The following is a 12,197-nucleotide window of genomic DNA, read 5'->3' on the forward strand; positions in this document are numbered from 1 at the left end:
AGCGGCGTTAGGCGGGGTGGTGACGTCAGCGCAGCTGCAGGGGGCGGGGAGCGGTGGTGCGGCGGCAGGGCTTGCGGCCCCGTTGGACCGGGGGTAATTGACCCTTACTTCCCCAGTGAGTGGGAAGGCTGAGGGGGTGATCTAGGGCCCAGCGCAGTTTTGCTTGATTGAGACCTCAGGAAATTCAGGCGCTCCCCAGAATTTAGGTACTGCGGGGGGAGTCGGGAACACCCCTGGAAGCCAGTTCTAGGGGTATGAATCTGGTTGTGGACTTACTTGACTGCTTCCTCACCACAGCTCTGGCTTAGAGGGCTTCAATTTATTATTTTTTTGAGGAACAATATAGTCTGCAATTTTTTTTTTTTTTTGGTACCGGGGATCGAACTCAGGACCTTGCGCTTGCGAGGCAGGTGGCCGAACCACTGAGCTAAATCCCCGGCCTCTAGTCTGCAGATTTTAAGTGGATGAATTTTTAAGTTCTAATACTCTATACTGTACACCCTTATGACTACTACCCAGAACTTTATACTTTTCTTTAAAAACATTTTGAAACATAACAGTTCATGAGGTAAACTAATTTTAAGTGTACAGCTCCATACATTTTAATAAATGTAACTGTTACAAACGGCCCAAGAGAAACCACTCACACATAGGTTTTGTGTGACCAGTAAGAGCTGATTTATTCTGCTGAGATTGAGAAAGATGTCAGTCCTTAGCCAGAGGAGAAGTTTGGTTTTCATAGGGTTTGGGAAAGGGGTTGTAATCCTAAGGAATCTGGAGTGGAACGTTTGGGGTCAAGGTACCCAGGACGGTCAGTGCAGATGTGCAGATGATACCGGACTTTGGATATTGTATATCCTGTCCTAAATTTCTTTATGGCCTTCTGTTCTGTTTACTGACGGTAGTTAAAACCCTGTAGTGGTTTCCTGTTATTTGTGGAAGGCAGCATGTTTGCTGAGAGGGTCTTACTCAGGTCAGGCATAATAGTAACAAACATTGTAAGTTGCAAAACATATTTATAGGGCTGGGGGTGTAGCTCTATGGTAGTGCTTGCTTAGCCGGCTGAAAGCCATGAGCTAAATGAGTTCTGTCCCCAGCATCATGAGAAAAACAAAAGTATTCACAGCCCAAAATTCATAGCATCAAAGAATCCCTTGAAAGGAAAATGTAAAATAAGAACCAAGATGCGTTATGTAAAGGTACAATTCCCAATCAGAAATGTAATTGTGTTGTATACCTAAAATGTACCAATAAAAGAATTTTTAAAAAAAGAAAGGAAAATGTATCTCCTCATTCAACAGAATACAATTTAAAATTCTTTTTTTTTTGGTAACAGGGATCAAACTCGGGACCTTGCACTTGAGAGGCAGGCGCTGGAACCACTGAGGTAAATCCCCGGACCCTAGAATACAATTTAAAATTCTGATTTCCTCCTCCTTATTCATACATACACATTAATTTTATACAATCAACTCCTTTCCTTCTGCCTTAGTGTTTTATACACTTTCCTATCTTAGTAAACTGGATTGTTGGTGTTCTTAATTGAGGAATAATTTACATACAATAAAAATCAACCTTTTTAGATGTTCTTGTGACATCTATATACAATCATGCAATCACCACATTCAGTGTATAGAACAGGGGACTAGTGGGGATGGAAATGATCAAAGTATGCTACATGCATATAAAAATAGGCCAAAATGAAACCCATTATTCTGTATAAATAATACTCTAATAAATATGCACTAAAATATAGAATAGTTGCATTACCCTCTTTGTAGTCCCTAGGACTGTTTTAATGATCCTATGATAAAAGGGATTCTTTGCCTTAAAAAGAGAAAAAGGTGATCCCTAACAAAGGAAAGCAATTTCTGATGAAGTTAAGAGCCATACTTCCTGGCTTTAATGTTCTATGTGAGAAAGGGTTAAACCCAGTGCAACCTATGCAGGGCCATACATCTCTACTTTGTATGTAACTCCTCTAAAGGTTAATTGCTTGGGGTCTATGACAATACAGACAGCGTCTATTCATTTTGCTTTACTTAATAAAGAAAACCAGAAAGGAGTATATCACTGATATGAGAATGGTGTGCTATCTAGAGACCCATCAAAACCTGGGCAATGGTAAAAACAAAATGGAGCTGGGTGTGATACACACCTGTAATCCCAGTGTTCTGGTAGGTTGAAGCAGGGGGATTGCAAGCCAATTTAGTGATTTAGTCCCTATCTCAAAATCAAAACAGAAAGGGTTGGGGCTATAGTTCAGAGTGAAGGCCTTGGGTTCAATCTCTAGTACAAAAAAAAAAAAATGGTAGTGGGATGTTAGGGATCTTGAGGTCTTCCTGGAAAGAGCTAGGGGCTATATCTCATCCACTTAGGTAAAAAGGAGAAAAAGGATTTCTACAAAGAGAAACTGTTCTCCAAGGAAAGACGGTAAAAGCCTAACTAAATCTGGATTGCAATTGCCTTCTGAGAAAGAGCAGGGCTTCTGGTTACAGTTTATTCCAGGGTCTGGAAAAAGCCAGTTAGAGTGAAACCTGAATGGATGACAACTTTCCAAATTTGCAAAAAAAAAAAAAAAAAAAAAGGAAGAAAAGCCTTCCCCATCCCACAGCACTCACTTCCCCATAATTCTAGAGGGTACAAAGGGTGATACAAAGTGGCTTTAAATCTTTAGATGGCAATAAGGATAGATCTGATGCTATGCTGGAGCTATGTAAACTGAAGTTCTCTGAAGAAGCCACATCTCTGTTGAAGATCCTTTGAACTGTTTGGGGTGGTTAGAATATTGTGATTGTAGAGAAATGGAATGTTGTAGGTCATCCAGTCCCAAAATTATTGTGGGCTACTTTAGAGCCTTTAATAACCATTTACTTAACTTTTGTATCAAATCTAAGATTTTTTTGTTTTGTTTCACTATAAATTTTAGTTTATGATATAAAATGTTAAAGACACATATTAGAAAACAAAATATAGGGTTGAGGATTTAGCTCAGTGGTTCCGGCACCTGCCTTGCAAGCGCAAGGTCCCGAGTTCGATCGATCCCTGGTACCAAAAAAAAAAAAAAAAAGAAAACAAAATACAGTCATCAAATTCTGTTTTGTAAATACTTTTGTGGAACAAAGAGATTTCCCTCATATCTGACTTTGTATTGTGTTTTGTTTGCTTTCTGAGAACCACACTATAACAACTATATAAATAACACACATAAACCTTGTTAAAATCATTGGCATAGGTATACTCTTTACTAATTCAAAGAATACTATCACTCTTTCATCGAATGCACTTTATTTACCTGTAAGTTCCCTTATGTAGAATGAAGTATAATACTCCACATTCCCCATAATGAAGTGGTTTTGTCCTCTATTACAATTAGAGACAAATGGACACTTAGGGTGTGGGAAGACAGCCTTTTAACTGTGTCATGATAACTGCTCCTTAGGTTCTGGCGTCATCAATGTTAGGGAACTTTTTCTTGAGGCAATAGCAAATTAACATCACTGATACAAAATATGGCAAACTCAATGGTTACCAGGATCACTTTATGAATTATGTGATATTTAGGTAAATAAAACAATAATCAACATAGTGATTAGTTTCTCAAATCAGATCTAACATTCTTATAACTATATACAAACTTTTAGGAATGTACCATTAAACTTAGCAGACCTTTAACCTCTTGCAGCCCTAAAGCTAAGAGTGCTATCTCTAAGATAACATCTGGAATCTATAGAAAAGATTTCCCTGCTTTGCTGCTGCCGCCTATCTGATATTTCCACCATTTGATGATCTATGTCATTTTTGTTGTATTGATTTATGGCTTTCTTTTGTTTCGTGACTATGAAAATGTACCTATTCCATGGTAGAACATGTCATTCAGGGGAACTGGGCCATGAATGTATTTGGCCCAGAATAAACTATTTTCTTTAAAGCAGAGTTACTATTGTATGTCAATAGTTGGTTTTGGGGGTTTTTTTTTTGGTACCGGGGATCGAACCCAGGTCCTTGCACTTGTGCAGCAGGCGGTGAAACCACTGAGCTAAATCCCTGGCCCCTGTATGTCAATAGTTGGAAAGTGAATACAACCAGGAGACACGATTTTGGGGGGTCCCTGTTAGCCTACTGTCAGGGCAGGGTGAGCAGCTAGCCAGGATTGAAAACTCAGCACCAATAATGAATCAGAAGGATGGAGTTTTAAGAAAGGAAGGCGATTTAATTGTAAAGAGGAAAAAGCTGAAGACATGGGAGCTGCCCTGGAGGCAATCTTTGTGAATCTTTGTTGTTGGTGTCTTTTATTAGGGTTAGGGACCCTTCCTTCTAGGTGGATATCTGAGACTTGTCACAGTCTGATTGGTTCCCTGGTCTATCTTCACATGGGTCCCAGGCCACAAGACCTTAACCTTGGCACCCTTGCTTATGTGTACATTCCTTTTGGCAGGCTTTGTTTGACATTTTCCTTTTATCCTTGTCAGAGCCTTATCTACACTTTGCCTGTCAGGTCTTCCTTTGATTAATCTCTTCATCAGAGAGGATTCCTTCCTTTCTTGTAAATTCTTATGCCATTTGTGCTATCTGGTGCCTTTCTACATCTGGTATTAGCCAGTGAATCTAACTGCAGAGGCAAAAGCTCTTTTAGTAAGATTTTCTACTAATTTTTTAAACAAAGCCTAATTAGGCTCTTATTCTATTTTTCCCCTGCCACAGACCCCTATCCCTACACTACAAAAATAACCAAAGAAACAGACATTTTCTACTGAATGTTGTCAGTGAAGACAAAGGTTTGCAGAATATCTTTCAAGACTGTACTGAAACAGGACTTAAATAACAAGTTCTTCCCAGCCTTGGGCAACCCCCCCCCCCGCCCCCATAGCTGTAACTCTTTGTTCTGGTACAGATAAAATTGACAACTATGTCCTGTAAACAAAGTTTATGACACTCTGTTCCCATGTGATTCATAAGACACTGTCTTCTTTCAAAGCTAAGTTAGAAAACTGTCTGCACCTATAAGCTTGCTTGCTACATCACTAAAAAGACCACACCCCTTCGACCAAATGTATAAAAACTAAAACTTTTCTTTGCCCATCGCTCCTCATTTGGACATTAGTCTGTTGAGCTGGTGTTCACCTAAAACTTGAAATAAAGTCCTCCTGATTCCCATTGGTCTCTCCTGTCTCTTGGATTCTGCAACAGTACCACTAGGAGCCATGCATGGTGGCATATGCCTGCAATCGCAATACTTAGGAGGCTGAAGCAGGAGAATTGCTGCAAATTCAAGGCCAACCTGGGCTACATAATGAGTTAAATGTCAGTGTGGTATACACAGCAAAACCTGTCTCAAACACCAACCAATCAACCAACCAAACAAAGATTGTACTACGAGGGAGGGAGAGGAGAGGAGGAAAGGGGAAGTAAAAAGAATCAAGATGTGTTATGTACATGTACCAACTTCCCACAATGAATGTAATCATGATGAGCAGCAAACATGTACTAAAAAGCCACAAATTAGAAAAAGATTATAGGCTTGTACCTTTTCAAGGTTTCACTGTTAAGACCAAAACGTCCTCCCCAGTCTTGACTTCCTGAACTATTTTTTTTTTATTAAATTCTTTTATTGTTACATTGTAGGTATACAACACAATTACATTTCTCATTGGGAATTGTACCTTTATATAATGCATCTCGGTTCTTATTTTTCCCCATTCCTAGCCCTCCCTTCACCCCCTCCACCCTTCCCTATTTACAAAGACTTTATTTCCATTTTTTCCATTTCTCATCATTTTTTCCTTTCCCTTCTTTCCTTTCCCCTGTGCCTCCCACTACCCCTACCCCTTTGGACCTTTTATTCCTATTTTACATTAGCGATTATTCATTTTAATCATTGGTACATTTTAGGTATACAATATAAGGACATTCATCATTGGAAATTTGCACCTTTACATAGTCTCTCTTGGTTGTTTTTCACCCTTGCCCAGCCCTCCCTTCAACCCCTCCAGCCCTCCCTATTTAACCTGAACTATTTTTTGAATGCAGAAAAAAAAATCTTTTCATATTTCAAGAGGATCATTTTTATATTCTCACCATTTTTCTTCCTAGCCTGGTTCCCTGCCCTACTGTAGTGGGGGCTCTGCTGGCTTCCAGTCCAACAGTATCACTGCCTTAATGGATGGATTTTCAAAGGGACCCAGAAAGGCTCATTCCAGTGGTGAGTGTACAGAGGGAAAGCTGCAATCCAGAATGAACCATGCTGTTTTAAAAGGAGCTCCAGGCTTAATTTTTTATTTTTCCTTTTTTTGTTTTTTGGATTTTTGAGACAGGGTCTCACCATGAGGTTAGTCCAGGTTGGCCTTGAACTCAAGGTGATCCTCCTGCCTCAGCTTCCCAAGTGCTGGGATTACGGGGTGTGCCACTATGCCCAGCTTGTTCTTTTCTTTTTAATCACTGTCTCATTTATTTTATCATAGTTTTTATGTATCCAGTGCCAGGCATGGTGGCACATGCACCTGTAATCCCGGCACTTGGGAGGCTGAGGCAGAAGGATTGGTGCAAGTTTGAGGCCAGTCTGGGCTACATAGTGAGTTCAAGGGCCAGCCTGAACTACATAACAAAACTCTATCTCAAAAAAAAAAAAAAAGTTTTTACATATGCACTGCAGAAAACTAAAAAGTACAAATAAAGAATAATAAAAAAGCATAGAATCCAGAACTAGCCACTGTGGTTTATTTTTATTTTGTTTTTGTTTTTGTTTTTTGCAGTGTTGAGGATTGAACCCAGGGCTATATCCCCAGGCCCGTTTTTCTGTTTGTTTTGTTTTATTTTTGAGACAGGGTCTCACTAAGTTACCCAGGCTGGGCTTAAACTTGCAGTCCTGCTGTTTCAGCCTTGCAGAGGTAGGGATGAGTTTAGAGGCAGGGAAAGAATAGAATAAGGGCCTCATTTAGGTTTTATTACAGAAATTAGTAGAAAATCTTACTAAAAGCAGCTTTTGCCTCTGCAGTTAGACTCACTGCTAATCCTGAGTAAAGGAGTTAAAACTTTACTAGAGGAATTCCTTCAGGAATGATTAAAAGGACAAAGGCAGAGAGAAGGAAAAAATAAAACAAACCAAGGGCTGGGGATTTAGCTCAGTGGTTTCACCGCCTGTTGCACAAGCGCAAGGACCTTAGTTTGATCCCTGGTACCAAAAAAAAAAATGAATAAATAAATAAAACAAACCAGATATAGCAGGCACCAGATAGCACAAATAACCTAAGAATTTACAACAAAGAAAGGAATGCTCTGTAATCGAGAGATTAACCAGAGGAAAAACTGATAGGCAAAGCATGGTGAAAGCCAGGAGCATGGAAACAAGAATAACCACCTTCTTACACCTCCAATAAAGTGCAAAGGAGACAAGGGGGCAGTTACCTTATTTATGTATGTATGTATTTATTTATTTATTTATTTAATTTCAGTACCGGGGATCAAACTTAGGACCTTGTGCTTTTGAGGCAGGTGCAGTGCCACTGAGCTAAATCCCTGGCTTACCTAATTAAAAAAAAACTCTTGGGGCTGGGGATTTAGCTCAGCGATTCTGCCACCTGCCTCACAAGCACAAGGTCCCAAGTTCAACTCCCATACCAAAAAAATAAAAAGAAATAAAAAGAAACTCTTATTTAGTATATAAAATACACACACATGCATTTATATATATGTATTTTCACTCTAGAATCATTATATTACTGCATTAGATACACATGCATCCCCTTAATCACTACTCTAAACTGCCTTTTCTCTAAGGCTCCTCCTAACCAACCTATACATCCCAGAGATAAGGCCCTGACAAGGACAAAAGGGAAAAAGTCAAACAAAGCCCACCAAAAGCAATGTGCACATAGGCAAAGGAGCCCAGATTAGGTTCTTATGACCTGGAACCCATCCAAGGACAGCCTAGGGAACAAATCAGATTGCGACTAATTTCAGGTATCCATCTGGAAGGAAGGGTCCCTAATCCTAATACCAAGGACAAGGGCTCAAGGGTATTCATCTTTTTACCCCTGCTCTCTTTCCAGGGCAGCTTGTTTCTGTTTTCTGACTTTTTTTTTCCTTACAAATAAATCATCTTCCTTTCTTAAACTCTGTCCCTCTAATTCATTATTGGTACTGAGTTTTTGATCCTGACTAGCTGCCTACCATGCCATGACATAGATATGTGCCACCATGCCCAGCTACATTTTTATTGTAATAATATATAACAAATTGCCATTTTGATGTAGAACGTCTTAGTTTTTTCTTGAAATATATTTTTATTAGGCTTATAATATATTTTAAATCCACTCTTTTTGGGGGAGTGGTTTTGAGACAAGGGCTCTCTATGTGCTTCAGGCTGGCCTTGAACTCACTATGTAGCCCAGGCTGGCCTCAAACTCATAGTGATCCTTCTGCCTCATCCTCATGTACCACCATACCTGGCATATAACCTGCTCTTTTCATAAAAGACAAAGAACACCTTACAGGTCAATAAATATAGATTTACATAATCATTTTGAATGGCTACATACAATTCTACCATATGGCTATAAAGTAATTTTGCTTCCTATTTTAGCCAAAGTTCAACCAGAGCTTAATATATAATAATTGAATATACTAGTTTAGCCAAAGGAATCCAAGCTAGGTGTGGTGGTACATGCCTGTAATCCTAGCACTTGGGAAACTGAGGCAAGAGGATTCCAAGTTTGAACCCAACCTGGACAATTTAGCAACTTGGCAAGACCTTATCTCAAAAAATAAAAAATGGCTGAGGATGTAGCTCATTGTGAAGATTCTGGGATCACCAGTCCTGAGTGGTTAAAAGAGAGAGAGAAAGAAAATTGCTGAAGAGGAAATAGGAAAAGCAGAATATTGGAACACAATTGGAACATGTGGTAATTTTTTTATAGATTGTTTCAGTTGTCACTTACAGTTCTGACATAGGACATTAGGGCATAGCAAAACTGGCTGGGGAAGTAAGAGTGACCTATTAATTACAAGATCCTGGAATACATGCATAGAATAGTTCCCAAACCCCTGCATGTGGGCTTCTCATGAGTACTCAGCAGGTTTTTAATAGGATACCCTAGACTTGGTGTCAGCCAACACTATCTCCCAGGGCCCATAGAAATTCTCATGGGTTTTCCTGAGATACAGAAAGTATAAAAGGATACACATGCCAAGAAGAGTTTGGTATCGAGGCTTTCCTCATGTAAGCCTGCTCTGGTTTCTCTAGGTGTTCTTTTATCTTGCTTTTTCCTTTTTTATTCAGCCCAAGTTTATTCTGTAGAGCCAGTTTCTCCCTCATTCTTCACTTCTACTTTTTCAAGTAAACTTTGCCATGCTTTTTACTCCTTTTGTTCAATTCTTTGTTCAAGACAAGAAGAACCTTGAATCCAGCTCTAGGAGAGGCAAGTAACCCAGAACATGGTAACGTTTATTTGTCAAGCCACTTCAAGAAAGAGCTACCCGATAACAGTTGATATACTGTTTAAGGGGGAGGGGAGTGCATGGGAATAAAAAAAGAATTAAGAAGGTGTTATGTACATATATGAACTCCCCATGAGGAATATGATCATTATGTACTACAGATATGCACTAATAAAAAAATAAAAATTGAAAAAAAACTACTTAATGCCTGACAAATTGCTTGGTTTGCTAAATGAATGTTTAATTTCACTCACCACTAAGAGCAAAGAAATGTTCTATGATGGAGATGAACAGAGGTAATTCCGTGTGTTATCAGGTTCCGGGGTGTTGGGTACTCTATCTATTACTGTGAAACAGGCAGTTATAGTCTGTTATAGTCCAGGCTTTTGTGTACAATGGGAAAAGAATTGCAAAGTGTACACCTGATAGTAAGCGGCAAGCAGCTCCATTCATTGAAGATCAAGAGGCATTGTGCTCAGGGCTCATTGGTGCCAAAAAAAGATATGATACAGACAGAAAAATGGTGGCAGGTGACAGGAAAGGAAAAGCACTGCACATAAGTTATAGCACAGGGAAACAGCAACAGCCACAATCCTCAATAAATAAGGCTTTCAGAATTTAAAGGATATGCATCTCAACCAGGTGCCTCCCCCTGAATGTCTAGTTGTGACTGACAGGAATGACTGATGGGATGCTGAATCATTTTAGGGGCTCTCGATATGCAAGCTTGTCCCAGAATTCACTCTGATCTTTATTACATGCACGACATATAGTACATATTTATAAATCTTTACTGAGGTAGGAGTAAAGTAAAAGTGACTAAAGGTCAGGCTGGGAGATCTAACACCACGTGCTCTCACCTGGAGCATCAGAGATCTCTTGGGTTTTTGTTATTTTATTTCCTATCTTAGAATAATGGAAGGAAGGGCCGGGGATTTAGCTCAGTGGTTCTGGGGCCTGCCTTGCAAGCACAAGGTCCCTAGTTTGATCCCTGGTACCAAAAAAAAGAATAATGGAAGGAGGAATGGACATAGGGTGCTGTTTAGAATTAAATGGATGGAAGACAGTGACTTGTTTTTAGCTCTATTGTTTCTAACTGTACTATTTTTAGAGGTGTTTTCTAGGTTCTTTCTGACCTGAACAAATAATTGGTCAAGACAAGTGAGGTTTTACATTTATTAAATGTAGGAAAAGAAACATGCTGTGCAGAGTGAATGTGGAACAATTAAAAGTAGGAAAAGAAATACTACTGTACACTCTGTAGGGTGAGAGCGGACCACTGTGAAAGAGAAAGCACAGTGAGCAAGAGCTTAATGGCAGCCATCTTTTTGTATTGCCAACTCCTTAGGCTTATGTCAGGTCTAGGCCCTCCTATCAAGAATCTGCTTGAGGCCAGGGATCTAGCTCAGTGGTTCTGCTGCCTACCTCACAAGTGCAAGGTCCTGAGTTTGATCCCTGGTACCAAAAAAAAAAAAAAAAAAAAGAATCTGCTTGAGATCTCATGAGAAGAATTGAAGATAGCAGTCTTTGGTCCCTCAAGCAGGGCTTGGCACATGTGCTACATTTCTGTTACTGACACTCACTTGCCCAGCCACTCACTTTGCCATGCCCTAATCTTCTGTTCTCCCCCGCCCCCACTCTCTCTCTCTCTATCTCTGGGGAGAAAGGGGATTGAAGGGCCTTTCCACTGAGCCTCATACCCAACCCTTTTTTAGTTTTAAATAGGGTCTTGCTAAGTTGCTAAATTGCCCAGACTGGGCTCAAATGTATGATTCTCCTGTCTCAGACTCCCAGAGTGCTGGGATTACAGGTAGGTGCCACTGTGCCTAGTGAGGTGTTATCAACCTGAAAGTATAATCAAGTTAAAGGGAATTCCAGCAATGTTTTTATTCATTTAAACATATTTTCTATTGGTTTTTTGCTCTCTCTATGGTAAAATTAATATATATTTTAAAACATTTAAAAAGATTAGAACAATTTTGTTTCTTGTTTGGCAAGGAATGAATAGCCGACCTCATATCTAGTCCTCACTAAGTTACACACTGTGCTCAGTCTCCCTCCCTGTAGGAGTCAACTGTGGAAGACTCAAAGGGGGCTTCCAGGAGTGCTATTAAAAATGCTGAGCTCAGGGTTTCTAAGCTTCTTGAAGAGAGTTTAGAAGAGAGCTTAAAGAGCTCTCTTGGCCCTGGCATCTAGGACATTGAAGCCTCACTACTGCCCGGGAACCTTCTGTCACCTCCCGCTCCCTCACTATGTAGCTCAGGGTCAGAATATGTCCACTTTCTGGAATCTCTTGGAGACATCCCGAGACTCTATGACCAAGGAGTCTGGGTGAAAAGAAGGCATTTTCTTCTGGTGGCAGAACCAACTATATAATTTGCAGGGCCCAACACAGTGGGGGAGGGGGGAAGGGCCCCTGGTTAAAAAATGATTAAGAATTTCAAGGTGGCAACAATAGAATACTAAACCAAGAGCAAGATGCTTTTGAATGTGATTCCCAGTGTGACTGTATAGGTTACACATCTGTGAAGCTAGCCCAACCCAGGAATAGTATAGCCATAACTTGCAGCCTTTCTACAGGCACCTGAAATGTTTACTCAATACTCTTAACTCTGTTTTCCCCCCTAGCAAAGCTGGGGATCAAAGCCAGGGCCTCACACCTGCTAGGCAAGCGCTCTACCTCTAAGCTGCACATCCCAAACCCTCTTAGCCCCATTTTAATGATGAAGATAGGGAGGTTAAGTAATGTTCTCAAAGTCACA

General features: G+C 40.0%; 1 long non-coding RNA gene across 1 annotated transcript; it reads left to right on the forward strand.

Annotated features, from left to right (window-relative positions):
* Positions 1–31: 31 nt before the first annotated feature.
* On the forward strand, positions 32–11,430 carry LOC110345257 (uncharacterized). The gene is made up of 3 exons (XR_015440804.1): positions 32–206; positions 1,337–1,387; positions 6,094–11,430. It is a non-coding gene; the product is annotated as an uncharacterized LOC110345257 (long non-coding RNA).
* The last annotated feature ends 767 nt before the right edge of the window (positions 11,431–12,197 follow it).

This window comes from Heterocephalus glaber, unplaced genomic scaffold (assembly GCF_053883595.1).
Source record: "Heterocephalus glaber isolate CG9 unplaced genomic scaffold, H.glaber_assembly_v1.0 deba00001504, whole genome shotgun sequence".
Taxonomy (NCBI): domain Eukaryota; kingdom Metazoa; phylum Chordata; class Mammalia; order Rodentia; family Bathyergidae; genus Heterocephalus; species Heterocephalus glaber.